At 36.4% G+C, this 26548-nt stretch overlaps 1 long non-coding RNA gene across 5 annotated transcripts in view; it reads left to right on the top strand.

Annotated features, from left to right (window-relative positions):
- Positions 1–26548, top strand: part of LOC107166289 (uncharacterized) — a 90521-nt gene that overhangs the window by 50431 nt on the left and 13542 nt on the right. For all 5 annotated transcript variants that reach the window (XR_016190185.1, XR_001506119.2, XR_016190187.1 and 2 more), the window contains exon 3: positions 19799–19946. This is a non-coding gene — a long non-coding RNA (uncharacterized LOC107166289). The remainder of the gene's footprint in view (positions 1–19798; positions 19947–26548) is intronic.

The raw sequence follows: 26548 nt of genomic DNA, 5'->3' as shown, positions 1-26548 counted from the left end.
AGGGGGTGGTGGTGGATGAGCAGCAAACGGGTAGGTAGGTTTCATATAATATTATGTACGTACGGAAAATAGTAGACGATTTATTATTATAGTATAAGGGTGGCGAGGAATACTATACAAAATAGAAGAAAAAATTCATTCAGCCATCGCGGGAATACACTGTGAGTATCGATGAAGAATATTCGTGATACACGGATGTCTGCTGTAGTATCAGAATTCGGTGACGTGTACACACGTCACTGTTTGCTTCGAACTTATAACGATATTTATATACCATAATATTATGGTATCTCTTTAATTGTTTACGAAACTATTATGCACCGTGGTTATTATTGGTATAGACGGCGAGTAATGTACAGTCGTGGATGCGATGTTGTGGATTTGTGTTTTGAACATAAACATATCATACCACGAAGCACGAGATGGAATATTTTAATAGAATCGGCCTTAAATATTCGAATTATTGCGATCAACGGATCGAGTATAATGAAAATGTACAATACAATATTACAAATTAATATTCATTTTTGTAATTGGTCGCTGTAAAAGGGACTAATATACATTTTGAAGGGTGGGTGTTGAAAATCCCGTAGTCTTGATCGTCCCTACTTAATATAACAATAATGTCCCCACGCCATCACTGATTACTAATAACTCATAAATAATTTATACTTAAAAGTAAAATATTATACATTATATACTTTCGTATGTACGAATTCCATCATTAAATATTAGCAAATAACATCATGTTATATTTAAATTATTATTTTAATATCGAAGAAGGCACATTGTAAGAAAAAATATTATTGATTTAAATTTCAACTCAAAAACAATACACAATAATATATTTTCATGATAAAAGAACGGATTTAACTAAAAAACATATTACGGATCGGCAATGATAAATATAAAAAATAATTTCCCATCAGATTTCCGTTCTACAATTTATTTTTAAATAGTTGAATGGTTCGTTCCAAGTTTTTCAATCCTTGCAGGGTTAACATATAATATTGTGATCAAAGACCTCGATTCGAATATACACAATATATTATCATGTGATGTAATTAAAATCGATTATTTAATTATTAAAATATAATAATACCTAATATATAATATATTAGTACGATGCATTAATCGTGAAACGTATTATTTCTGATCTAATAATAATATTCAAACAACAATATTATATATCTCGTATTCTCGTTTGATAATAAAGTTTGTTAATTGCTAAATAAACTATTTGTTAATATCGGCGCGCACTAATACATAGGATGCTGAGATAAGGAATAATATTGAAGTTCTACTCAAAACGAGTATACGTGCAGTAGGTATCAAATATATATATATATATATATATATAAGCATAATGCATATATATGAGTATAATGTATAAATACTATACCAATACGTATACAGATAATTAATATAATTTAGGTATACACGGGAAGAAGTTTTCGAGTGTAACGTATTATATAACCCGTGTTGTTGTTTAGCTCACTAGAAAGTTGGGTGCATTGTTTGCGGACAAGTATTAGATTTTCTGGAAATACTATAATAATATATTATAATACTAATAATAATACCTATGTGCGTATATAATATATATATATATATATATATATATTTACAGTACTCCACGTATTATATATGTAACTTTTGATGCGTAGACGCAACATCTTTAAGGCTCTCGGTTTATTTAACTTTCATCGCGCGTTACATAATGTAATATTATATCAATTATTATGTTATATTATTATTACCCCTACCATCCAGGAAAACATTCGTTTTTACTTGTTTATTAACGACAGTTCCGGGAATCAACAGACAGCGCCACTATACCTACACGGTAACGATTTGTGTTTATTATTTTGATGAATACTGGATCGTAAACCATAATAACATTACGTATGCACGTCCATACCAAGGCGTTCTAGGCCGTAACCAGATAGTGGTGGTGGGGGAGTGAGTTATTCAACACATAACGTCAGATGTATAATATATCCGACTGAAAAATACCTGAAAAAATCTCATACATTAAATTACGAATTTTTGTCGGTGAATCTGTAGCATTTTAGTAATATTGTAATACTTTTAAAAATATTTTATTATACGTGATAACTCGCAGTCTTAGTGGTGTTGGCTTAACATAAATATTTATTAAGTCCTGTTGTTCATATAGAATATAGATATTTAAATGTTCGTAAGTATTGATACTTTTGTATATAATTATTAGTTTTTTTGTAATATTAAAATACCTACAAATAACGATATACAAATGAGGTGGAAGTAATATTATCGTGGAACACATCTAAGTTGTGATAAAACAAGAAAAAAAAATATAGGTCCCTACAGTATATACATTTACGTCTAAACTATTGAGTTGTATTCCACTATACAAACCTTAGTAGGTACGTTACGAATTACGTTCAATTTCATACTAAGTAATATTCAATATCAATATTTCCATCTATCATTATATCGATTTTTGTAATACGTTAGAAAAAATATTGTTTTTATATTCGTATATCATCGGACATTGACCACTGTTTATTGTTGAAGATTAAAGATAACATCGTTAGGTATTTAAAAACTTTAATTTGAGGCGGACAAACGCATTGAGTTTGGTGTTCAAAATTATCTAGGAAAAACATTAACGTAAAAACTTTAACATAGTATATAAGTAACTATCATCTCTTTTTTAACTCAATTTAAGACAAGCATCATAAATGTAATATTTACTTAATTTGCTGCAATAACAATGGAGAATAGCAAATATAAGTAAACATTGTGTAATACAAACAAAATATAAAAAACATAGAGCTCTGTATAGGTACTATACATATTGATAGAATTTCATCTAAAATTTTTTTTTTAAATGTCAGTTATCTCAATATTATTTATTAAAACACCTACAGCATAACAAAACAAAATACTCATTAACTTAAATTCGTATTATTATTAGATTATTTTTTCATCTCTGTTTACATGCAATTTTATCATTTTTGATAAATGATTTTTCTAAAATATAATAGCTAGGATATGTTAGGTTATTTGCACGTTTATGAGATCCAAATAATTTACATAAAAATATTAATACAAAATGTAGTGTATACCACGATATGGCTTAAAAAAAAAGGTCCACTCAATACGATTAGAGTTAATGTGGTATTTTTAAATCGGAAGGACCGTTAAAAGTTTTCTTTTAACAAATAAAAAAATAAATAAATACAATTGACAATTCGTTGGTCACCCTGTCCAAATATTTAGAAACTATTTATTTGACGAAAAAATATGTATATACGCCGCGCAATATAATATAAATTATATCAAACTATAATAATTCTATTATAATTCATGATAATAGGATAAATCGAAAAAAAATGGCTAGCGTGGGCTTAAGTCATTTAAAGTGCGGGTGTGGTGTAGTAGGTCCCGCCCACACACAAATACTGATCTGTGTTTAACGTCCGATGCATAATATATAATATGTTCGACGATGCGATTTTTCTAGTAGTCTGGCGACGGTGGCGGGGCCACTGCTGCTGCTGCCTTCTTTTTCACAGTGAAATAAATGATCTAGGCCATCGCTTTCGTCCTCACAACGATGGTTCGGGTGTTCTTTTTTTCTTTTCATCCCCCACACGTTCATCGCCATCCCCACCCTTTCGACCACCGTTTTGCCCGAACCGCTATCTGCTGCAGTCCGCACAAATACACACAACACCCTGGGGTACCATATACCGGCGAAAAGCCATCAATTCCGGTGTCATTTCTACGGCTCGGTTCGTGTGCGCGCGCACATGAACACACACACTGCTACGCGACTGACGACGGAAGAGAAGAAAGAAAAAAATTACACATATACATAGCACAACTTTTGCAAGTGCCGATTCCTATTCGGTGGCGGCTGCAGTGGTGGTAATGGCGCCCGTATAGACATTTGCAAACTGTCAAACGCAACCACCACGGCTATTCTTCTGCAGTCCGCTGCGCCATAGCGCCGTACATTATGAAATAATGTATGCGTATACATGTGTGTGTGTGTGTGTGTGTTTTCGCCCGCAAAGGCAAAGAGGTGGGTAGGTCGGTAGGTAGGTGAACGAACGTCGAAGTGTGCAGCAGCCCTTAAAAGCACGTCTTTTAAGCTCGTGAACTTTGCTCGGATTTCTTCCCCGTCGGCGGCCTCTTATACGGTGCGCCAGAGGCCGACCCGGGACGAAAAGAAAGTACATAATATACGCATTTTTCCGCGTCGTCGTCGATAAATCACACCGTGATAAAGTGCGCCTAATAATATTGTTATATTGCCGTGTGTTGTATAATATGTTATATTCGCCGCATGTGTCTCTCTGTCGTATTGCACATATGCCTGTGAGTTCTGAGACTCCGAGAGTACAATAGTGATTTTCGAATTCCAAAAAGTTTCCTTTTTTTTATAGCCAGTTAGCTGCAGCAGTTACCGACTGATGTAGTAGCATCATCAGTATAGTGGTATAGTGATCGATATAAAATATTATAATATTATAACTTTGAACCGGTTTATTCTTTGTCAAATATATAAATAATTATATTAATATGTATAACATAATTAAATACGATATATATTATTTTTTTTCTGTAAAAGTGCCTTCACTGGAAGATATCTTTAATCCGTCCTTCACGCCATAATTATCATATTCACCAATATCGCTTATTGTTAAAAATATATGTAACAGATTGTGGAAATAAAAAATCAAGTAATAAACAAAAAATACGATATTCCTTTTATTGTTTTGTGACATGGTCAATAAAATTATAATAATAATGATAGTGTAATTTTATTCGTTGACATCTAGTGATATTATATAATATATGATCAATAAAATATCGAACTACTGCAGTAGTATTGTAGGGTTGTACACATTAATATATTTTTATATTTTTATAATATATTAATATGTAGACAATCTACAAATTACCTTCTTATATTATTATTATTAAAGTGACGTCGTACCGTTGACGTTTATAAGGTACACTTTTAAGCCGTTATGTAACTTGACATATATAATAAATTTCTTGACTCGGAAACACATTGTTTTTTTAATACTAAAAGTCTAAAACACCCTGATCGACGAATTGTAAATGTAATTTGTTTGATTCTATTTTAACGCCGTTAAACTTTTAAGTATATTTATCTAAAAAAACAAAATTTGTATTTGTCAAAGGAATATAATTTTTAAAAAAAATTAAAATAAATATAAAATACTTAAAATATTTAAAATTCCTACATCTATTTTATTAGCAAAAAATAAATCTGTAGATACTACTTATAAATTCACACATTGTACGACTGTTTATATTGTAAAATTATTTCGATTAAGGTCGCAGCGTGTACGTGGTGTAAGTACGTGGTCGTCTTCGAATCTAAATACAGTCGAATGTGGTTACCTCGAACTTCTTTACCTCGAAATCATCGATATTTTTAACTTTTCCTACGATCCCTAAACCTATTCTAGTATTATGTTTGATTTTTTGGATTACTCGAATTCTTGAATAACTTGAATTTTTTTGTTGATCACTTGAATTTCGAGTTAAATAAGTTCAACTGTAGTATATGTGAGATAGCATCGTACTATACAGTTGATAAAAAATAAATTATTATAATGATTGAATCCTCACTAAAATCCTCCTAAGCCGCATCCTCACTAATAATCAGAAGGGACATTTTTTGTTTGTAATTTGATTGTTATGTTAAATATTTGATCTAAACATCATAAACTAACCAAAGATAAACACTACTCGTGCAGTGGTGGTGTGTTTATATTGTTATTTATTTTTTTTTATTAATTATGTGGTTCAAGGACAAATGTTGCTTATACTTACTTTTTTTTATTGCATTATTAAAGTAGTGTTTTGAAATATCACTCTTATAAAATTAATTTAACGCCGTTAAAAATCTGTTCTGAAGGTTAATAAAAATCAGGTTATTGGCCCTTATTATTTACCCAATCCATAGCTGATATATATATCTATTTATAGTTTATGATTATATTTAATATTAGCTTGAATGGCTGAGATTGAATAATGTTAAGACATCGAAATAATATGATTATTGTTAAACAACCACAAAGCATATAATTATAAACGCCGTATATACAATAATTGTAACTGTATAATAATAATTATACCAATTATACGGGTGCGTAGTTATAAACGTTTTGAACTTTGAGCATATTAAAAAAATATTATGTTACGAAGTTTTAACAAATTACATGAATGTGGTGAGTCAGTCTTAGTAAAAAAATCAAGGAAAGGATTTTAAATCACCCGTAATTACGCTGCACAATATGTATAAAACTTATACGTATAGCCGTATAGGTATTATCAATAATATGTATTCTGTGTTCACTGTATAATCCATCTAATCGTTTGCATTTAAATGTCCTTAAATAATATTAAAATGTATATAGGGTTAGAAGATACCCTACCTGTTACCATAGCTGAATAATGTTGATTGTTTTCAATATTTAATCGCCTCATTTTATATTATGACATTAAATACATACTGTATCATACAGTTAAACTCTATTACTTCTACGTTATTGTCTCTCAACATTTTATGAAATCGAATAACCATGAACTACGCATAAATTAGTTCATAAAAATTATTTTTTTACTCGACCTGCACTCCATGATTTCACGATATGGTATAATTTCGTGTTTAGAAATTATTAAAAAATTAAATATATGGTCTGCAGGGTAGTGGCGCCTTTTGAGTTTTTTTTTTAATAAGAACGCCAAAATTTAATAGATAATAGATTTATTTTTCACCGTCATTAGCCATTTTTTCTTCAGCATACGGTCACTGATTAACTTCGGGTTCACGCGGGTAAGTATAAAATAAATCATAATATTCACCAATAATATGATATTATACGTCGTGTGCGATATATGATCGGATCGTCGACGAGATAGCCGCTACATTATTGGAGGAACGTTGCCGAAAACATATAATATTATCGTTAACCTCGGCGGACCATTACCGTAATAGTTTGGGCGATGAGGGTTTTTAACCCCCAAGCTATTTGGCGGCGTGGAGAATAAAAGGGGCTCGCGATTAATTCGAAAACAAAGGGTAAATTTCGAAGAGGATCGAACCGGAAGCCTTATATATTGTGCGTGTAGGTATATGCCAACATACATATAATACAGCACGTGTGACCCCGTGGCGGGTGGTACGGTAACTGGCCTTTACAAAGTTTTGGCCTTTGGTCGTGCGCCCTTTAGCCGGGCTCCGCAAAAGCCATTCCGGTCGACGTGATTTCTGTCCCACGCGTCAAAAGCGCGACTTAAATATATATATATATATATATATATTTACACACCCCACAATCGTGTAAACAAGACGCGAGCGAGTGAGCCTTTATAGCCTCGTCCGTATTACATATTATAATACGCATGTGCGCCTATGGGTAATAGTGACCTTTTGCAAGAATATATATATTATATACGTCCAACCGCATATATGTGCACTGTCTTATTCTCTCCACGCCAGCGCCCTTTTTACACCCTCACAACCACACATATATGTTACCGTAAATGTTGTAAATCAGTATAATGATTATTCTCATATTGTTAACAACGACGAAATTGGTTAAACAGTGCCTGAATACTATATAAAATATCTAAGACTGATACCTAGTCAATGTGTGTAATATTTAATTTGTTTATTAGAAATTCAGAATATCATTTAAACTGACAAACCATGTTGTACCTATCATAATCGTACAATTTTTTTTCACAAAAGCAAAAAAAAAAAAAATTATGGCATTTTGAATTGCATACATTTTTATTTTTTTGCTGCAGACATGCTTACGCTTATAAATCGAAGAATATTGCACATTGGCCAATAAATGCATTACTAAATATGTCGTTTTCAGCCGGTTATACGATGTCAACATTATATTATTCAAATGTCAACATTACCTTTAATAACCTAGCTATACGTACATTTGTACCTATATACAAGCAATTTGCTGCATCGTCTACAACGTGTAGTATGGGTTATGCGTAGGTGATGGGTTGAAAGGGGGGGGGGGGGGTTGAAGCCGGGCACGCCGCATTCTTCGCGCTGCAGGGTGCACGGTGTCGGAGGGTAGTTGTCGGACGTGGACAGAAATCGGTTTGCGATCAATCATTATGGTTTTCCTCGGTTCGCTTTTGCAAAACTGTCACATACTGTATAGCATTATATAATATACGCCCGGCCACCTCCATCGCCCTATAAATCCGCGCGAAGATCACTCGCTCGCGTTCTTCATGGGAGGCTGCGGCGGCGGAAGGGTCACGCGCGCGGAATACGAATGACCGTATTGCAGAACGCGGGCGGCGTGTAATAATAATCGACGTCGATCTCGGCGGCAAACGACCGTTTTGTTTCTTTTCGTTTAGGTTTTATGTTTTATATCGTCGTCATCGTCGTGCGCGCTAAAAAAAAAAACGCTACGACAACAAAAATAAATAAATAAAAATAAACCCAAAGTTCGATATCATCGACTGCGCTCATTGTCGTTTTCGTTCTGCCTGGGATTAGGGTGTGGCGGTGGTTGGGAGGGGGGAGGGGGACCTTTGTATGCGTCTATTGCAGTGCAGTTATCTCGAGAAACACGTTTTTACCATTGCAAGCGATCCAAATACCTGAATTCGAGTAATATATATAAATAAATATACACAATATAATAATAATAATAATATGTAATTGTCGATACGCATTACACGTGCACTCACTTAAATTCACAAACTCCTATCGAAACGCAATCGCGCAGACGACGAGTGTGGTATTATTACCATATATATATAGCACAGGTATAACTACTATATGAGTATAAGTATAATATTATCGCGTATATGTATTATACAGCACGCAACACGGTTTGTACGCTGAGGGCTGTAGTGGACGATACAATTATTATGGCGCTAAACAACTTTATGATATTATGATAAACTGCAGCTCGGATTCACACAATCACACGTGACATAGTCACCTATATTATATAATTTTCAACGATTCCGTTTTTATATAAACCAAACATCAGATTAGTATATTATAAGTTAGTACAGAGGTCCCCAAACTTGTTATGGTACGACCCATTTTGAAAATTATTTGAATTTTGTAATGTAATAATATGCGATGGTTATTGCGCCGCCACAGTAGTTATATTGTACACATATAACAACCTATGTGTATATTAACTTATGATAACTTATATAATAAGTAATAACGATATCATTATCAGCTGAACAAACGAGGTACGCGGGTGCATTTGCTGCACATGTTAGAGTGTATCTGTGTATTGATATTCGTTGTATTCGTTTAAAGGAAATCCGATACACGGTGTATATTATATAATATTATATAATAATACTATAATATACAGTCCAATCACGAAATGACCTCAATCTAAAATCAAGACGTTCCTAGAAATTATAAATTTATGACGTGCGCAGAAAAAGCAGACGCATAAACAAAATCAAATTGACTCAAAAAATGAAAAAAAATTATGTTTCTATAATGAAGACGTTGTGTAGAGACAATCATTAAAATGTTGGACTGTATCGTAAAAACTATAAGCTACTAGGCCTTAGCTTGATTACGAGCAAAAATAAAATGGACGTTATACTCATTATTTTGAGTCTTCTAATTAATTATTAGTTATTTTACCTAAATCATCTTACTCAGTATTGGTGTACACCTATTGCGTGCACAATAATTTATTTTATTTTTTTATTTTTTTATATTAAGCCTTGGCGTCAAAGGCCATTGGCGTCGGTTTACAATAGGTTACATAATATATATACAATTATTTACAGGTTATATAAAATTTATAAGCTTGGACTTAATTATAAATGTTATCAAATTATTAATATTGTTTGGGTGTAGGGCTTCTGATAAAATGTTGGATACACCTGCTTCCCGTTTGTCCGTTTCGTATATGCCAATAATTATTATATTGAGCACATTTATGACGTGTGATATAATTGTGCGACAGACGGCTGCACCTGTAAAGCCGATGACGAATACGTGCGCGCACGGACGGCGGTCAACACGTTACGCGTCGGGCGTGTAGTTACTTATGTCGAAAACCGGTAGAGATCCCTGTAAGGAGGAGAGAGTGAGAGAGAGATAGTGGACTGTATAACTATAAGGACATGAATATAAGATAACTAATAACATTGAGTTTGATGGTGTGGCAATGTACAGAACAATATTTATTGTTGGCGTTCTGCAATTCAAATATCTTACGTACTAGTGTTAGTAATAGTATTTGTCATGGCACGATCACAACTCGATCGGCAAAACACTACTATAATAATTCAATATATGATAATACAAAAAAAAAAACGTATGGGTCGCGTAATGCGAGTAATAAATGTAAACAATAACAAACAAGATAATCGTGTGTACGACCTGATACGAAGAAAGTTCGATGATACCACGGTGAGAGTGCGGCAACTGACCCGGTTCGACGGTGAGACGGTGACAACGGACGTTGAACTGGTGTGCAGCACTTGCACCTACGTCGAACGTGACGAACAGGTACGACGACACCACGTATATACGGCCGGTAACGACGGCGGGCGAAAACACGTGGGCGCGAATGCAAGTTAACAAGTTCTGAGCACGGCTCGGGTTGCGGGACGGACGTCGTCCACAACGACACAACAATACAAAAAAAAACTAGTTGAGCGCACCGCGTTCGATGAGTTCGCACTGCGTCAAGCGAACGGACGGAAACCACGTGGACGTGTAGGTGCACGGCCCGGGGCGCACAGCGAAAAGATCGGGCAGGCGAAAAAAAAATAAGCCGTGGGTTCGGCAAACACGGATCGCGGACGCGATGTGTTGGTGAGCGCGAGGGCTCGGGTGCACAAAAAAAAAACAATAAAACGCACAATGGTGATTTACGACGACGGGGCGTCGGTTCGCGACAAAGAGAAACATGCAGCTCGTGCAGTCTGCCTAGACGGCTGGAAAACGACAACGGCCAGCGGCGGCGCAACGGCGACGGGTGGCTAGATGCGACAGCGCGGTTCCCCACTTCGTGAGGTCCAAGTCCGCTCTCACAGCTTATCGGTGGCGGCGGACGCATATAATGCGCAAAAATATCATATGTCGATTATGTACCCAACATTTCCTCCCCGCGTTGAAAGACCAGGGCGTCTTTCAAGAGATCATCAAACATGAAGATGGACGTTGAAGTCAGATCGTACACATTACAAAAAAATACGGAGCAAAAAATACATGATAAATAACAATTAAAATATCTACATAGTACCTGACACTCATCAGTAGACAAATACATAAATAACGTGAACCAGACTGTGACTGTTGCACAAAAAAAAAAAAAAAACAATTACAAAAATTTACATAATGAGGACCTTGGGAGATGAGGGCAAGTTTAGGGCTCGACTGGTAAACGCACAAGTTTCACGACCGGGCGCTTGTAGATACCGTCCCGAGTGCGCACGGACACGACACGGACAACATCATCGGCACCTGGGTGGACCTCGGTGACACGACCGAGCCGCCATTCGGTAGGTGGTCGAGATGGGGCCTCAACAATGACCATATCGTTGACCTTCAAATTTGGAGATGACTTGTACCATTTTGAACGACCTTGCAACGACGACAAGTACTCACGGGACCACCTCTTCCAGTAAGACTGGTGGCATTGGCGTATGAGTTGCCATCGGTTCAACCTATTAATCTTTATGTCAGTGATGTCACGTTCTGGTAGGGCGTGAATAGGTTCTCCGATCAAGAAATGCCCCGGAGTCAAGGCGTTTAAATCATGCGGGTCAGATGACGCCGGCGTGATTGGTCGAGAATTGAGGATACCCTCGACGCGGGTAGTCAAAGTAACAAATTCTTCATGAGTTAATATCTGCTGACCAATAACATGCTTGAGATGGACCTTGGCACTCTTAATTCCAGCTTCCCAAATGCCGCCGAAGTGCGGTGTGGCAGGCGGATTGAAATGCCACGTGCACGCCAGATGTGAAGAGATTCGATCCTGCTCTTTGGCGTTGCGAAATAGCAGTTTGAGTTGACGCGCAGCACCCACGTAATTCGTGCCGCAGTCAGAATAAATATCGGTAGGAATCCCACGTCTAGCGACAAAGCGATCCAAGGCCGCGAGAAACGCATCAGTGGTTAACTCTGTGACGATTTCGAGATGAACTGCCTTCACAGCCATACATACAAATAATGCCAGATATACTTTCACTGATTGGGCGCTGCGACGTTTATGCTCTTTCACAAGAAAAGGACCTCCATAGTCCATACCAACATGGGAAAATGGTCGATGAGGTCGAACTCGGTATGGCGGCAAATCGGCCATGATTGGCTGAGGACGGATGGCCTTGTGACGTGTGCACGGAACACAAGCAAAAATTTCACGACGCACTGCGGCGCGGCCAGACATGATCCAAAACCTCCTGTTCAACATTGACAATATCAGCTTCGGTCCGCCATGGAGGAACGACAAATGATAATGACGAATTAACAATGTCGTAAGATGTGAATCTCGTGGCAGCAGAATCGGGTGCTTCGAGTCAGGGTGTATAAAGGAAAAACGTAGGCGGCCTCCGACTCTCAAAACTCCTGTCTCATCGACGTAGGGCGCTAATTGAGCTAACGACGGAGGTGATATCGTAGACTGTTTCTTCAACATGTTAATAAGTTCGGAAAAGTAATATTTTTGTGTCTGGCGTACGACAACGGATAGTGCAGTTTCGTATTCTAAAAACATTGGTGGCCCCGAACAAACGGGCTGTCGGCGTGAGCGACGTACAAAACGGAAAACGAACGAAAGGACACGTTGCATTCTGGCAAGCGATGAAAACCGAGTGAACAACTCAAGTGGAGATGACGATACATTGGCGACAAGAGTCGAAGTGACGTTAGGCCTGGTCTCGGGCAATTGGTCAGGACTCAATGGCGTGAATTTGGACTTGGGCCATTGCTCTTCCGGCCGTCCCAAAAACTCTGGGCCATTCCAATAAATATCCGATGACATCGCAGCCCTGGGTAGAAGCCCGCGGGAAGCAGGGTCCGCGGGATTCTCGGCGGTCGACACGTGACTCCACTTGCAGGCAGGGACAAGCTGGTGGATTTTGGCGATTCGATTAGTGATAAAAATCTTAAAATATTTTTGATCCGATGTCAGCCATGACAAAACGATGGATGAATCGGTCCAGGCACGAAGACAAGTTATGGAGATCTCGGACGACAGAACCTGACGGACATGGTGGAGTGTTTGAGCCAGCAATAGCGCCCCGCATAGTTCCAAACGTGGTATAGACGGAGAATCGTTGGCGACGGCAGTTTTGATAGGGGCGACCTTCGTTTTACATGTAATAAATTTGACTAATATGTCCCCCGCGGCGTCAACACTGCGCATGAATATGGTGGCCGCGTATCCTTTGGTCGATGCATCCGCGAAGCCCATCAATTGAATATCTTGCTGATGTACAGCCGGAATGTAACGAGGGATTGATAGGCCAAACACATCATTTAGCTCCAAACAAAATTGACGCCATGTCGATAATAACTCGTCGGTAATGAGATCATCCCACCCAAGCTTGCTGCACCACAGCGATTGCATAAAGCACTTTGCCCAAAGTAACAACGGACCCAGCGCGCCTATAGGATCAAACAAACGTGCTATGACTGAAAGGACTTGGCGTTTGGTTGAGGAAGTTTGTTGAACACTGGTATGGTAGGCGAAGTTGTCATTATTCGTGTTCCAATGAAGACCGAGGACTTTGACCGACTGCTCATCTCGTGGATCAAAGGATACGGAATCTATTCGATCTTCAGGACGGAGAGACTCGAGAATGAGGGCACTATTACTCGTCCACTTGCTCAACTCACAAGCTCCACCACGAAGTAAGTTGACAATATCGTTCTTTCGGCGTAATAATTGTTCTTCGGTGTCTGAACCTATAACAATGTCGTCCACATAAGCTGACTGAGTGAGAACACCCTTCGCCAACGGGAATCGGTGACCATCTTGGGCATCAAGTTCATGTAAGCACCGGATTGCAAGGTAGGGTGCACAGTTAAGGCCATAAGTGATGGTACATAGTTGAAATTCCTGCAGGTCATCGGTGGGGGAATCACGCCAGAATATGTGTTGGAATACGCGATCTTCCGAACGAATAAGGATTTGTCGGTACATCTTGACAATATCGGCGGTCAGAATGTATTTGTGTAATCGGCAACGCAGTAGAATGTCACGCAAATCCACTTGCAGTTTAGGTCCGGTGCACAAAACATCATTCAAAGAACGACCAGACGAAGAGACTGAGGAAGCGTCGAAGACGACTCGTATTTTTGACATATCACCATCGGACTTGAATACGGCGTGATGTGGAATGAAATAGATGCCCGGTGACGGGGCTGGCACCATGTGTCCCAGCGAACGATAGGTGGACATGAACTGGCGATACGCCGCATACAGCGCGGGATCCTTGGCCAATCGCTTTTCTAGATTATAGAATCTTTTCATTGCTATGGAACGCGAATCACCTAGCCCGTGACGCGATGTACCTTGCTGTTGAGTTGAACCGGTGAACAAATGGCGAAACGGTAGGGCGACACAAAATCGGCCTGTCGTATCACGCGAGGTAGACTTTATAAAATATTCTTCGCACCACTGGTTTTCCGTGGTGGGCGACGACGGGGCGGCGGGTTCTTCGATCAACCAGAATTTTTTAATTAAATCGTCGATTGAAGACGGAGCGATTGCGGTGGTCAGCGTGACTGGAGGTGACTTGTTCGGAGTAGAAAATGAGCCGAAAATTATCCAGCCAAGCTGAGTGTCAAGGGCCGATGGTAAACCCGAGTGATGTTCCACACCCGCGTGTGGGCGGATCAGACTTGGTAGGATATCCGCACCGAATAGAACGTCGATGCGAGACGGGATGTCGAATCTGTCATCGGCGAATCGAAGGTGTTGATATTGTTGACGCACGGTCGCTGGTAACCGAGTAGCTGGCATGGCAGTGGTAATTTGTTTTAGAACAATTAAGTCAACAGACGGGAATAAATAATCTGGTTTAACGTGTGAGGAAAACTGACAGCTGGTTATACCTTGAACGTGGGACACAGGACTTTGTGCGAAACCTACGATGTCAGACTTGTAACGACGTTTCGAAAGTCCAAGCCGCGCTGCACAATCACCAGTCATGGCGGAAATCTGCGAGCCACTATCGAGCAGTGCGCGTACGCAGTGTACTTGTTCCCACGCATCCTTAATGTGAACAATCGCTGTACCTAGTACGACGGTAGAATTGGCGCAGGCGGCACCGACAAACGAGCTAGAGTCACCACTCGACGTGGTGGGTTGGGGTACCGGGTTACTATTCGAAGTCGTATTATCTACAATTGACGTTCGATTTTGTTCACGATGTAGTAGGGTGTGATGACGCTTACTGTTGCACGAAAAACAACCCTTGGTTGACGGACACGTATTGACCATATGACTCGAACTCAAACACGCGAAACACAATTTACGAGCTAATACAGCATCTCGTCGTTTATCAACAGTCATTCCGGTGAGTTTCGGACATTGATATATTCTATGATCGGGCTTATCACAATATAAACAATTCCTAGTCTTATATTTAGTCGAAGCGGACGTAGTAGCAGCGAACACTGATTTAGTCGATTTGGTATGTTTACCGCGAACATCCGGTTTTTCGAACGGTTTTTCGTTGCGACCGACTTTATTAGATTTGGTAAGATTTTCCAAAATCTTACATCGATGTTGCACAAAATTTACTAATTCGTCAAAAGTCGGAATAGTTGACTGTGACGTACTAGATTCGAACAGTTGTAAAGTGATCGGGTCGAGAACGCGAGAGCACATATGGAAAAGCAAAAAACTCGAAAGGTCAGCGACCCCCAGCGATTTAATTATTGATACATTTTCCTTAAATGTATTAACGAACTCAACTAAAGCTGGTAGTGATTCATGAGCGATTGGTTTAAAGGCGAATAATTTGTCCATGTGAGCGGAAGCTAACAAACGTTTATTGTTGTAACGCTCGGACAACGCGTCCCACGCGATCGGGTAATTAGCCGCGGACAACGGTATAGATTTAATAATAGCCAACGCTGAACCAGATAAACACGACAGTAGATGATGAAAACGCTGTGCGTCATCTATGTGTTGGTTATCATGTACGAGTGATATATATATATCGCGAAACGATCGCCACGATAGTAAGTTGCCGTCGAACATAGGTAATTTAATTTTTGGTAACGCGACGAATTGTTGTTGTGGCACGGAATTGGTGAACGACGAAGACGACGATTTACTTTCGGAAGTAGTCACGGGAACGGCACTCGCGACAATTGTTTTTATTTCAAGGCGTAAGGATTCCATGGAAGTAATCAACGGACGATCAGCCTGTTCAAACTCGGCAATACGGTCAACATCGATTAATGCATTAATAATGATATCTTGTTGGTGATGAAATTGTTCGACAAACCTATTTAGTTCCTCAGCGTGAATAATCAACGACGGTATTTTTCCAATATCAGCGCGTGCCTCTAATGCTGTGGCGTGAATATGTTTAACCGAATTTAATATATTATCGCGTTTGACGCGACTTCGCAGTAGAACTTTTTCCGGATCCTCTTCTTTCTTTGTTGGTGCCATGACGATACGGATTAAATTAATATGTGATGAGGTACGATTGTGACGAAGTAATTACACGAAAATAAAATCCGGCTCGAACGGACCAAAACAATGTGCGACAGACGGCTGCACCTGTAAAGCCGATGACGAATACGTGCGCGCACGGACGGCGGTCAACACGTTACGCGTCGGGCGTGTAGTTACTTATGTCGAAAACCGGTAGAGATCCCTGTAAGGAGGAGAGAGTGAGAGAGAGATAGTGGACTGTATAACTATAAGGACATGAATATAAGATAACTAATAACATTGAGTTTGATGGTGTGGCAATGTACAGAACAATATTTATTGTTGGCGTTCTGCAATTCAAATATCTTACGTACTAGTGTTAGTAATAGTATTTGTCATGGCACGATCACAACTCGATCGGCAAAACACTACTATAATAATTCAATATATGATAATACAAAAAAAAAAACGTATGGGTCGCGTAATGCGAGTAATAAATGTAAACAATAACAAACAAGATAATCGTGTGTACGACCTGATACGAAGAAAGTTCGATGATACCACGGTGAGAGTGCGGCAACTGACCCGGTTCGACGGTGAGACGGTGACAACGGACGTTGAACTGGTGTGCAGCACTTGCACCTACGTCGAACGTGACGAACAGGTACGACGACACCACGTATATACGGCCGGTAACGACGGCGGGCGAAAACACGTGGGCGCGAATGCAAGTTAACAAGTTCTGAGCACGGCTCGGGTTGCGGGACGGACGTCGTCCACAACGACACAACAATACAAAAAAAAACTAGTTGAGCGCACCGCGTTCGATGAGTTCGCACTGCGTCAAGCGAACGGACGGAAACCACGTGGACGTGTAGGTGCACGGCCCGGGGCGCACAGCGAAAAGATCGGGCAGGCGAAAAAAAAATAAGCCGTGGGTTCGGCAAACACGGATCGCGGACGCGATGTGTTGGTGAGCGCGAGGGCTCGGGTGCACAAAAAAAAAACAATAAAACGCACAATGGTGATTTACGACGACGGGGCGTCGGTTCGCGACAAAGAGAAACATGCAGCTCGTGCAGTCTGCCTAGACGGCTGGAAAACGACAACGGCCAGCGGCGGCGCAACGGCGACGGGTGGCTAGATGCGACAGCGCGGTTCCCCACTTCGTGAGGTCCAAGTCCGCTCTCACAGCTTATCGGTGGCGGCGGACGCATATAATGCGCAAAAATATCATATGTCGATTATGTACCCAACAATAATATAGTTAATTAATAAATCACTTTACTCACCCGATTCGCAAATGTAAAGTCCAAAAGTCTAACGATATTACGCGCACTAGATGTTAGAACGCTATTAGAATTCAAATATAAAAACGTGTTTAGATTCATTAAGTACATTGTACAACAATATGTTCATTCCTATGTTGTGTTGGAAATTATTTTTTTTAGTTATAATTCTAGCTCTTGTATTCACAACTCGTCACGTGGGTCAACCCGAATTACAATATTATGTAAATTTTCAAAAATATTATCTTGTTATTTTACAGCTCGCAGTGCAGTTATAGTTATGCATTTCTATATCAACCACGACCTATACTAAAAAATCCAATATGCTATGGGTATTAAAAATTGAAATTGACTGAAATAATGATACATCTCCACTCTCCAGGAATCTGGGCTGGTAAGGGGCCGAACGAAATATTATTTATGATTGATAATAATACACACACAACTATTGAACTATATATAAATATAACTGTAATATATAAATCATCGTTTCAACATATTATTTATTCATTTTATTTAAAATAAAATTATGCCGTAGATACGAATCAACAGTGGTGGTATTAAATTAATATAATAGGTGCCTACATTATATATTCAAATATCTCTGTCTATTAGCCACATATAGAGCATATATTTCAGTTCACACAATCGAATAATATAATATTACGAAAAGTTTATGACGTATTCGATAATAATAAAATATTTATTAGAACATCGTGTGTTATCGAGTAGGTCAATAAAAACGTCAAAAACCGTACGAAACAAGTACAAAATTACTAGACGTTGAATTCATACAGTTTGGACGCCCGTAAAATATTTTATCTTCGTGCATGTAAAGGTAATGGCTCCGAAATGCAGGATATTAAAAATATTGAGCGATAAATACGAAGGACTGAAAGCGGGGGAAGTGCATTCAAGTTAAACGAAACGACCGACTAACGGATACGCAAAACATTCGAAGCACATATCAATTATACGAATGATATTATTTAACAGCTGATGTTATATCCATCGTGTATGAAATTAAGTTATGTCGTCAATACGATAAAACTAAACTATAATAATATAATTGATCAAATTAATTAAACATTAAAGGGAAGGGTAGACAAAAACATTGTAATACACATATATAATTTAATTAAACAGTATTTACGATATTAATGTCTTTATTTCACTTTAATATGTCAATTACGCTTGCCAAAAACGACCGCTTCCGATACTAGTTAGCTCTTTAACATTATTAATTATTCATTAGCTTATTGTATTTAACATATACCTAAAGATTGAAAACGTGTTAGAACTGAGATGGGCTCCAATACGAACTTGTTCTATGGGGACCATTATCTTTTTTAAAGAATAAATAAATATATTATAATACATGATATAGAACATACAGTATACGCAGTGATCCACTCAACGACGTGCTACTCCAGGCCAGTGGCACCGAATAAAATAATATCAACAAATTACTATTATTTGAATAATAATAAATTCATGCATGTGAATCTTATATTATGCACTATTTGAATTTAAAAATCAATAATAGTCATGATAATATTAAAAATATATTCGTAGAAATGTAAAATATAATGCTCGTACAGGAAACGCCTAAAGAGTATAGTATAATAGTAGTCATATTGTATATTATACGTATAAGACGTCTTATACACAGTTATATCTGAATACATATTAAATTTCACGAACGGTTTTCATTCTCGCGAATGTTGTACCTATTTGATATATATTTTATAATACCTATACATTTATATGATATAAACGACACATTTTTAATGTGTGCTCCGATTTTATTTTCAGATGCTTCTCAGTTTGCAATTTGATGGTGTTGGAAAGGTGACTTTTTGAACAGTGAGAATATTACAACTTAAGAAAATGGAAAATAACGAACAGGCCGAAGAAGTGACTTCCTACATCGTTGTACCACAATATCATACAAATTCAATAAGTATATATTACCTACAAATAGTAATAATAATATTAAGGGTTAACCCTTAACTTGGCGGAGTATCTTTTAGGATACGTCAAATTTGCGAATTTTTAATTTAATAATATTTAATGATGAAGTTTAGAGCTAGACTATACTGATCGGTCGTTACTGATGTAATTGCAAATTAACAAATGCCCACTGCAAACGTCCGATTTTCTAGGGCATCACAGAATATTTTGTTTTATATACTATACCCACGTCCAACTCACATTTATAGAAGTATAATAGTCCAATATAATATTTTAACTTGCTCAAATTGTTTATCAATAGCACCAATACAATTATACATATAGTGTGTACGTAGACACATGGCTGGCTACTGATTGGCTGAGTAGTTTCGTCTTGTATTTTTTCTGGCAGACAGAACCTCCACGGGTATTTAGATTTGGTTTAAAGTCATTAATGTGCGCAATTTCGTATACATTATTTCGGGAGAGTGTATTGGTCGGAAACGACAAATACCCTCGATAGGTGATTCTATATTATACGTCCTATTTTCTATTAAGATAAATAAGTATTGTTTCGAGGTATATATTTATAGGTTCTAAAAAGTAAAAAACAAAAGGAAAGTACAAAAGTAATTAAATTGTATTGAAAAAAAAATTAAAACAAATTAACGGTCGACATAATTAACTTATGAAGTAGGTACCAACGTGTTCAAAATCATAACTAACAGTTGTTTGTAAAATTAATTTCGCCGATACGTAAAATAAATAAATCGTTACATTTTTTAACGACTGTTATTCCGTGCGTAAAACTAACATTTTTCCTACTCCCACCGACATAAAGATTCAAAATTCAAATATATCCAAAGTATAATATATTATTATAAACCATAATCATACGCTAAAAAACTAATTGTGCATTCGCATAAAAAATGTGCAATGCAACTATGCAAGCGTGTATCTATTATTACTCTTGTTATTGCCGTTCTTATGCGCGCAGGCATACATCTTGTTACAAAACTCGAAGAACACTGTCGGCTGCGCTGGTGGGGAGGTAGTGGATAGACCAGTGTGCATATAGGGAGAGGAATCAACTTTAATACCGGAACATCCGATGCGAAATAATTGATTTGTGACGGGTAAACGAGCTGTTGGCGTACCTCCGGGCCTGAAGACTTGATTAAAAGCACGCACCCTAGTACACACATACATTATATACAGGGTGAGTCACCGAAAGCACGCTTATCTCTTTTTTCTTCAATAATGCGGTCATTCAAAATCTAATTTTTGGAATTTTTAAACATAATTAATTATCGAAATTCTTAATATTTTTGTACTACTTAAGGAGGTTTCTTGCTGAGAAAATGTAAACTTAAATTTTTCAATTTAGAACAGGGTTTTCTACGAGAAACAATTTAATGGATAACACATTTTTAATATATTATCAGAATCAAAATTCGAACTAGTGACTATAGTTGTTGAGCTGTATAACTTTGTGTACCTACTAAAGTACTAAATATGATGTAATTCTACGATAATGGGTTTAAATCATATATGCTGCTAAGATAATTTGAATATTTTAGTGATTAATATTAATTTATCAACATTATTAATATTTTATAAAAATAATCCATATATATAAATACTATAGATACAATATTACACATCAACTATTTTATATATTTTTAAATAGTTTTTAATGACTAGATATATTAACTACATATTAACTACCGTATAAATATTATGCAATAACTATAAAATTACACGTTTAGTTTTTTAATTAGGAAACATGTATGCATTTCAGGGTAGCGTGCTTGGTGAATTATACCCTGTATCTTTTTGTATATAAGCACGTACAGAAAGAGAGTGAGATATAAAACGAAAGGGTGGGATGCTTGTCACCCTTCTCATATTCACCATCTACGACTAGGCACCATCAGGCACTGTACCTACCTAATATAAGCATATGCATCGTCTGTGTGTATACACACTTTTATATTGGAAACCGTTCAACGACGACAAATATGTCCATAAAATATTATATATAATATAATAATGTGTATGTATTATGTAACTTATATTATATACATATTAGAATATGTTCGGCAATAGTATAATATTTGCACAGTAAAAACACGTCCCGCGCACAACCTTAACTACTACCCACACCCTGATGTGTAACACGTGTCTAAGAAAACACCACATAATATCTGTATGTAGGCAAGCTACTATATATAGTATCATGTGTACAACAACAACAACAACAACAAAACCCTTAACGTTTAGGACTTTTAGGTAATGAAAATTTGAAAAACATAAAAACATATCGTGTGTTTATATCATGTTATAATATGCGTTTGACGATGATATGACGTCGATAGAAGAGGTTAAGTATTAAATACTTAATAAAAACAATATTTAGTTAGGTATTTACTTTTAGGCAGATCTTTGTACAAGCGACTTAACATATCATACGAGTCAAATAAAACTGAAAGTAAAAATATAAGTTAACACAGTAACATTTTTTTTTTAGTTTTTTAATATAATTTTTTCGATAGACCAAGTATTTTTACAATGCGTTCACAATGTCTTCAAAATATTATTACGTTAATTAATTAACGTTTAAAAATAAGTTTACGGATACATTTTAGCTTGATTATGAGTCTGGATAGTCCTCTTATTGAGCTCCAATTGCTTCAAGTAAAACATCTTGTGGTAGCCGTGGCTTAAAATTAGAGTGTATGACATAAACCAGTATTTTAGAAAATATTTCATAGACGATCTGGAGTCCAAGAATGTTTGATTATATAACATAACATTAAAAAAAAAAATACTGATGAACATTGAAAGATGGATAATTATAAAATTAAATTCAATAGTTATTTTCTTAGATGAAATCGAAAACTTTTAAACTGATCTAGTGAAATGAAATAGTAATTATCCCAGCCATTTTGTTTGGATTATGAGTTATGTCTTATAAGCGTTACCCGGTATGACTGTATACTAGAATGAGCTAGTTTAGCTTTTAAAAAAATTTCGTTTTCTGAAACATCGCTTATTCAATATAATAATTTTTGTGAGTGATTTATACCTATATAATCTACACATTTTGATTTAGTGTTATCAATATTAAAAAAAAAAAAAATAACAGAAACTTTGCTTTTATCGAAATACTCTCAACTTATAAAACTATACATAAATATACGCATAATATATTATATATTCTTTTCAATGAAAACTTTCAGATTGTATACAGTGAATCCGATCGTGTATCGCACAGTAAAGTAGCGTATAATGTATCATTGAATCAAAGGCGTATGTGGTTATGACTGTTATGAGAAGAATATATCCCCAATGATTTAAAAAAAATATATATTTTTAACAATATAAATTACACTTTTAATGTTTAAAAATGTAGTGATAGTATAAAAATGTAGTTATAAAATCAGCCCCTGCACTCGTACAAAATGATTTGACCACCACTGATATATACTATTATACCCAATATCATTTAAAACATTTAGCTACCAATAAAATATATAAAATAAAATACACGGTTATAGGTAGTAGTTATGCTTTATTTTCTACCTGTTGTAATGGAAAAAAATTCACATAATTTATCGTACTGACGTGCAGTGCACATGTTATTATACCTCATCTGCACCACTATCGGTGCGCAGTTTAACCGGTCCACCCCTATGCATTTTGACCAAAAGATCACGACCGCTCAGCGTCCGCACATGATAATATTTAAATAATAAGGGTCCGAGATCAGTGCTACAGGTGTGCAAATGGACAGCTCGACGCGGTCGGATAACGGTGTATAATATTACAATATTATGATATGACACCATAGAAAAAAAAACGGACGAAAAAAATTCCCATACGACACTTATTATTGTTATATTACCTATATTGTAACCGTTTCGACCCGGAGGTCATAATAATGTTCAAAACCAGTCACGACAATAAATAAATAAGCAAATTAAATGATATTATTTTAACATCGATAAAATCGTAGTCGTAAAATCACGCGAAAAGATTTCATGACGTGCACTCTATATGATTATTTTTTTTTGACCGGTTGCCCGACGTGGTTAGCGAACCAACAGTTTAGAATAATCGATCCAAATTGAGGTCTGTCTGGGCAAATAAGACGTATGAATAGGAGTATAGGGTATATTTTGTACATTACCGTTTTAACAAATAAAATAGCAAAATAAAACACGTTTATAGGTATAATATATTATTATACATAATTAACAATTAAATGACTTAGTAGTAACTATAGTAATGTATACGGTTAAATCAAATCATTTATACAATTTACATAATTGATAACAGACTGTAATTTAAAAATAAAATATTGCCATAATAATATTATACTTAATAAATACATTGTGTTTCTTGTTCTTGGTATTACTCACGATTGGGTAAAAATATTATTTCAATCACCAAAACAGTATAAACGTCAAATGACAGTATTTTCCAAACGCGGAATGTTCATTTTTTTTGCCGAAATTATTACTACACTCGTCCAAACGACCACCACCGACGGCGTGTATATATAGCAGCAAATTAGCCTTGCAGCAGCAGCAGCAGCAGGAGCCCTCGACGAAAAGTTTTCCGTGGTCGCCGATGATTTATATCACTTCCCCGGAGAGGACCGACCAGCCGACCGACCCTGCTCGGGAGTATAATAAGCTAGGCGTGTACGGAAACCGAACGCGGTTGGTCGGCTCTCCCGTGGACGGTTTTCGGCCCTCGCGATAACGTCGCACTATATGCCGCGGAACTATACCTATGCCATTATACTGCAATCATAATAATAATAATAATAATAATAATAAATAATAATATAATATCACAGTCACCGCCCGCCTCGAAGCAATCTTGCATGACTACTATATCTATATACTACAGACCGTCGTGGTCGCGGGTCTTACTAAATAATATATTTGTATGCACTCAAAATCATATAATTATGCAAATCTGCCGTGGACTATACTCATCCGCATATACGAGCCTTATCTCCTCCTCTTCGTGCATCTCCCACGACACGACCCCGTCCAACCAACGACGTAGCGCTCACATCCTCCGTTGCTCCGAGATCCTTAATTATATACCAAACGCATACTACAGTTTGCAACGCATATATGTATATCACATTGTACAGATACGCGAGACGTAATGTGCTCGTGGATTACAATGTAATTAAATCGAACGAAAACCCACCGGCGCGATATCAAGTGTTTCCCGAAGCAGACGAGATCAACAAAAAAAATACAAATATAAAATATATTTATTTGCGTATTCGTAAGACGAGGCATTAATTTACAGGGTTAGATTTTGTTATGGGAAACGTCCGTGGGTTTCAAAACATCATAACTCCACATGTTTAGGTCGTATATGACGATGATAATCAAACGTCAAATAAACCGAATGAACATGAGATAATTTGCCAACGGTGTACATATGCAGTTGTAATACACATTTTGCAGACTGGAGGCAGACTCATTAGAACACGTACCTATACCCAAAATAGTATTTTTCAAAAGATAAAAAGTTACAAAAATATAAGTACAGTTGATTAATATCTTCTTTTCAAAACCATAAATATTACAAGAATAATTATGCAATTACTGTGGAACCTGTATTCGATAATTCAAATCAATTGAGGCCAAAAAAAAAAAAACTAGCGTGTTCGAAAACTGGAGTTAAAGACAAAATGCAAAATGTATGTACGTATAGACATTACTTCAAGTTATCAACAAATCGACGTTCGAGTCATGCTGCTGTCATAATATTATAATAATAATGATAATAAACCACATATCAAGAAACAAAGAAAGCAATAATATCCACAGATAGCTCAAACTCAATACAACAACATATGCTACAGGTTTTAAAAAACAAAATCATAGAGTATATACTCGTACTAATCAAACTGTAGACCCACTGTAGGCTCAAGTAGAACACATAAAAAAAAATCATATTGTACAACCAAATATAACAAAAAAGCAAAAAATTCAGAACTCTTGGCCATTTCCGCCGATGTTGATAAGAATAATTTAAAAAATATATAAGTTATTTTTTGAATTTTATTAAAATATAATAACAGAAAGATAAGTAACAAATAATAATTTTTCGGTGTACCGATTTAGTTGGAACACCAATTATTATTGGTTGCAACTTGCAGATTTTAAACATAATATAAGAAAACCGTTTAAAGAGAAAGAGCTTCTATCAAAAACGTTTTTCTGTACAGAACACCAACTATATTAATAAGAAATGCTTGTTTGACGCTTACAAATCGAATAATAGAGTTATTATTTTTTAGTTTTTTGGCTCTCGATAAGAAACATAAAAAAACGTATATATATTTTTTAAGCAATTTTTCATTCCTAATTATTTTAGTTAATTTTATACCATTTTCTCAAAAACAAAATAATAACTGAAAAATATGACTCAAATTGTATATTTTAAGAATTTGGAAATCAAAGATCTTGGAAATAATTTTACGAATTTTGACAGTTTCTTAACGCATATTTATTGGTCTGATCTGGTTATTTTTATTTAAATATACTAACCTATAATTCTAAATCTCATATTGTT

The sequence above is a fragment of the Diuraphis noxia genome, unplaced genomic scaffold, assembly GCF_037042655.1.
Source record: "Diuraphis noxia isolate RWA-SAM2 unplaced genomic scaffold, SU_Dnox_SAM2 contig0002, whole genome shotgun sequence".
NCBI classification, from domain to species: Eukaryota; Metazoa; Arthropoda; class Insecta; order Hemiptera; family Aphididae; genus Diuraphis; species Diuraphis noxia.
Note: the sequence above shows the minus strand (reverse complement) of the source record. Positions and strands in the feature narration are given on the sequence as shown.